Raw genomic sequence first — 5,313 nt, forward strand, 5'->3', positions numbered from 1 at the left:
CTGGGAATTCCTCGTTCATGGGGAACAATTGCAAGCCCCAATCCCTAGCACGAAGGAGGTTCAGCGGGTTACCCCGACCTTTCGGCCTAGGAAGACACGCTGATTCCTTCAGTGTAGCGCGCGTGCGGCCCAGAACATCTAAGGGCATCACAGACCTGTTATTGCTCAATCTCGTGCGGCTAGAAGCCGCCTGTCCCTCTAAGAAGAAAAGTAATCGCTGACAGCACGAAGGATGTCACGCGACTAGTTAGCAGGCTAGAGTCTCGTTCGTTATCGGAATTAACCAGACAAATCGCTCCACCAACTAAGAACGGCCATGCACCACCACCCACCGAATCAAGAAAGAGCTATCAATCTGTCAATCCTTCCGGTGTCCGGGCCTGGTGAGGTTTCCCGTGTTGAGTCAAATTAAGCCGCAGGCTCCACTCCTGGTGGTGCCCTTCCGTCAATTCCTTTAAGTTTCAGCTTTGCAACCATACTTCCCCCGGAACCCAAAAGCTTTGGTTTCCCGGAGGCTGCCCGCCGAGTCATCGGAGGAACTGCGGCGGATCGCTGGCTGGCATCGTTTATGGTTAGAACTAGGGCGGTATCTGATCGCCTTCGAACCTCTAACTTTCGTTCTTGATTAATGAAAACATACTTGGCAAATGCTTTCGCTTCTGTTCGTCTTGCGACGATCCAAGAATTTCACCTCTAACGTCGCAATACGAATGCCCCCGCCTGTCCCTATTAATCATTACCTCGGGTTCCGAAAACCAACAAAATAGAACCGAGGTCCTATTCCATTATTCCATGCACACAGTATTCAGGCGGGCTTGCCTGCTTTAAGCACTCTAATTTGTTCAAAGTAAACGTGCCGGCCCACCGAGACACTCACTCAAGAGCACCCTGGTAGGATTGCAACGGGGTCCGCCTCGGGACGCACGAGCACGCACGAGGCGCGTCGCACGCCTTCAGCTCGCCCCACCGGCAGGACGTCCCACGATACATGCCAGTTAAACACCGACGGGCGGTGAACCAACAGCGTGGGACACAAATCCAACTACGAGCTTTTTAACCGCAACAACTTTAATATACGCTATTGGAGCTGGAATTACCGCGGCTGCTGGCACCAGACTTGCCCTCCAATAGATACTCGTTAAAGGATTTAAAGTGTACTCATTCCGATTACGGGGCCTCGGATGAGTCCCGTATCGTTATTTTTCGTCACTACCTCCCCGTGCCGGGAGTGGGTAATTTGCGCGCCTGCTGCCTTCCTTGGATGTGGTAGCCGTTTCTCAGGCTCCCTCTCCGGAATCGAACCCTGATTCCCCGTTACCCGTTACAACCATGGTAGGCGCAGAACCTACCATCGACAGTTGATAAGGCAGACATTTGAAAGATGCGTCGCCGGTACGAGGACCGTGCGATCAGCCCAAAGTTATTCAGAGTCACCAAGGCAAACGGACCGGACGAGCCGACCGATTGGTTTTGATCTAATAAAAGCGTCCCTTCCATCTCTGGTCGGGACTCTGTTTGCATGTATTAGCTCTAGAATTACCACAGTTATCCAAGTAACGTGGGTACGATCTAAGGAACCATAACTGATTTAATGAGCCATTCGCGGTTTCACCTTAATGCGGCTTGTACTGAGACATGCATGGCTTAATCTTTGAGACAAGCATATGACTACTGGCAGGATCAACCAGGGAGCTGCGTCAACTAGAGCTGAGCAGCCGGCCGCCCGGGAGTGTGTCCCGGGGGCCCGCGCGAACACGCAAGCGTCCGCTCAATTATTCTGCAAACAGGAGGAGGCTGAGCTCCCCTGCACGATACACCTCGAAACCCTCTCAGGTCCCGGCGGCGCGCAGCGCCGTCCTAAGTACTTGGTCGGGTTCGAGAGAGGCGCAATCGCCCGGAGTTTGGCGAGTAGACGCTTTAGGTGCGACCACCCGTGCTCCCAACTGAGCTTGCCGCTGCCGACAGAGGCCCGGGAGCGTGCTGTCGTGGCATTGCCGGCGGGAGACAACACGCGCCACCTACGGTGGCCGGCAGCTCCAACGCCAGCGCCACAGAAGGACAAAAGCCCCACTTGGGTGCCGAAGCGAACTCTCCCAGCACAGCGCACGCGCCAACGCGTCCGCACAGCTGCGATACAAACCACCTGCGAGAACCGCAGAGGCGACCGAGCAGCAGACGGCGTCGCGGCGCCGAGCGCCGGGCGGCGGCGCATCCTCAGCGCACACAGTCCTCAATCGGACCAGCACACTGCAGATGTCCACCGCGCTTCGCACCGGGCCCGCGAGGACCTACTTTGGCCGCACGGCGCCGCGTGCAGGGTGCGCCGGCGCGCAGCTGCGCCGCCTGCCGCCTCCGTCGGCCGGCGCGCCTGCCACTGGCCGCCCCCACCAGCCGGCTGTAGCGCGTGCGCCCACGCACCGCGCGGCCAGCACGCCGGGAGGCCCCCCCTCACCGGCCGGGGACGGTCCCACCCAGCCACCGCCGCGTATCGCTTCACACCCACATGCCATTCACGTTCGTGGGCATGGTGGGTATCGCTGAAACAACCGGTTGGTAGCTCAACCGATCGTCGCCATCACTGATTCACCTCTAGCGAGAACAACCGCACCACAACGGTTTACCAGTTGTTCATTTGCGTAACGTCACCAGCAAACGTAGACGTCCATCGCCATTTGCAAATTCAACGATTGTTGCATGCCTGTGTCAGGTGTCACGACACACTATGTCTGCCCACATACACGCAACAACATGTGCACGCTTCGCGAACACGTGGAAGGTGGCCCCCGTACGTATGCGATGTCCATTGCGCGAACGACTGTCAACCGGCCTCTGTCGCATGTCGCAGATGTGGAACGCAGTGCACCATGCTGTCACGGTGTGTGAGAAGAGACGACTACGTCTGACAACACGCGCCACTACATCAACAGACGGCTCATGCTGATCGCCATCCAGGGCATACCACACTGCAATCCGGCTCTTATAGGGAGACGACACATAGCTGAGTGCACAACAGTTGGACCGCATGGTTCGCCGTTGTTGGCGCAGTCGTTGTACGGTCACATGTACCACGATGTATCATTCAGTACATGAGGACCAATGTGCAGTACAGTGTGTGATTTGGACGTACAACATCAGCGGACAGTTGACACAGGCCGTACCACAGCGTAGGCTAAGTGCTTCGCCATGCGAATGCCAATGAACAACTGCGAAGGGCATTGAGCATGTACGTCCTGCTGCCATCCACATTACAGTGTATCGCTGCAAGGTGTTTAACATGAAGCGATACACTGGGGACCAGGCAGTGCGAGTAGCAAACTATATTGCGGGGGTTGCAGTTAGGCAACACTACACTAATTTAACGCGTCGTATGACAATTACAGAGCGGGTTAAGGCCCAACGTGTGTTGGGTTAAGGCCCAACGTGTGTTGGGTTAAGGCCCAACGTGTGTTGGGTTAAGGCCCAACGTGTGTTGGGTTAAGGCCCAACGTGTGTTGGGTTAAGGCCCAACGTGTGTTGGGTTAAGGCCCAACGTGTGTTGGGTTAAGGCCCAACGTGTGTTGGGTTAAGGCCCAACGTGTGTTGGGTTAAGGCCCAACGTGTGTTGGGTTAAGGCCCAACGTGTGTTGGGTTAAGGCCCAACGTGTGTTGGGTTAAGGCCCAACGTGTGTTGGGTTAAGGCCCAACGTGGGTTGGGTTAAGGCGCAACGTGGGTTGGGTTAAGGCCCAACGTGGGTTGGGTTAAGGCGCAACGTGGGTTGGGTTAAGGCGCAACGTGGGTTGGGTTAAGGCGCAACGTGGGTTAGGTTAAGGCGCAACGTGGGTTAGGTTAAGGCGCAACGTAGGTTAGGTTAAGGCGCAATATAGGTTAGGTTAAGGCGCAATATAGGTTAGGTTAAGGCGCAATATAGGTTAGGTTAAGGCGCAATATAGGTTAGGTTAAGGCGCAACGTAGGTTAGGTTAAGGCGCAACGTAGGTTAGGTTAAGGCGCAACATAGGTTAGGTTAAGGCGCAACATGGGTTAGGTTAAGGCGCAATATAGGTTAGGTTAAGGCACAATATGGGTTAGGTTAAGGCACAATATGGGTTAGGTTAAGGCACAATATGGGTTAGGTTAAGGCACAATATGGGTTAGGTTAAGGCACAATATGGGTTAGGTTAAGGCACAATATGGGTTAGGTTAAGGCACAATATGGGTTAGGTTAAGGCACAATATGGGTTAGGTTAAGGCACAATATGGGTTAGGTTAAGGCACAATATGGGTTAGGTTAAGGCACAATATGGGTTAGGTTAAGGCACAATATGGGTTAGGTTAAGGCACAATATGGGTTAGGTTAAGGCACAATATGGGTTAGGTTAAGGCACAATATGGGTTAGGTTAAGGCACAATATGGGTTAGGTTAAGGCACAATATGGGTTAGGTTAAGGCACAATATGGGTTAGGTTAAGGCACAATATGGGTTAGGTTAAGGCACAATATGGGTTAGGTTAAGGCACAATATGGGTTAGGTTAAGGCACAATATGGGTTAGGTTAAGGCACAATATGGGTTAGGTTAAGGCACAATATGGGTTAGGTTAAGGCACAATATGGGTTAGGTTAAGGCACAATATGGGTTAGGTTAAGGCACAATATGGGTTAGGTTAAGGCACAATATGGGTTAGGTTAAGGCACAACGTGGGTTAGGTTAAGGCACAACGTGGGTTAGGTTAAGGCACAACGTGGGTTAGGTTAAGGCACAACGTGGGTTAGGTTAAGGCACAACGTGGGTTAGGTTAAGGCACAACGTGGGTTAGGTTAAGGCACAACGTGGGTTAGGTTAAGGCACAATACGGGTTAGGTTAAGGCACAATACGGGTTAGGTTAAGGCACAATACGGGTTAGGTTAAGGCACAATACGGGTTAGGTTAAGGCACAATACGGGTTAGGTTAAGGCACAATACGGGTTAGGTTAAGGCACAATACGGGTTAGGTTAAGGCACAATACGGGTTAGGTTAAGGCACAATACGGGTTAGGTTAAGGCACAATACGGGTTAGGTTAAGGCACAATACGGGTTAGGTTAAGGCACAATACGGGTTAGGTTAAGGCACAATACGGGTTAGGTTAAGGTACAATACGGGTTAGGTTAAGGCACAATACGGGTTAGGTTAAGGCACAATACGGGTTAGGTTAAGGCACAATATGGGTTAGGTTAAGGCACAATATGGGTTAGGTTAAGGCACAATATGGGTTAGGTTAAGGCACAATATGGGTTAGGTTAAGGCACAATATGGGTTAGGTTAAGGCACAATATGGGTTAGGTTAAGGCACAATA

General features: G+C 52.7%; 1 non-coding gene across 1 annotated transcript in view; it reads right to left on the bottom strand.

The window, feature by feature from the left end:
• The window catches only part of LOC124582575, a 1,910-nt gene extending 219 nt beyond the window's left edge, over positions 1-1,691 (bottom strand). The window contains exon 1 of the ribosomal RNA XR_006973944.1: positions 1-1,691. This exon is cut by the window's left edge and continues 219 nt beyond it. This is a non-coding gene — a ribosomal RNA (small subunit ribosomal RNA).
• Positions 1,692-5,313: the final 3,622 nt, after the last annotated feature.

Source organism: Schistocerca americana, unplaced genomic scaffold (genome assembly GCF_021461395.2).
Source record: "Schistocerca americana isolate TAMUIC-IGC-003095 unplaced genomic scaffold, iqSchAmer2.1 HiC_scaffold_416, whole genome shotgun sequence".
NCBI lineage: Eukaryota > Metazoa > Arthropoda > Insecta > Orthoptera > Acrididae > Schistocerca > Schistocerca americana.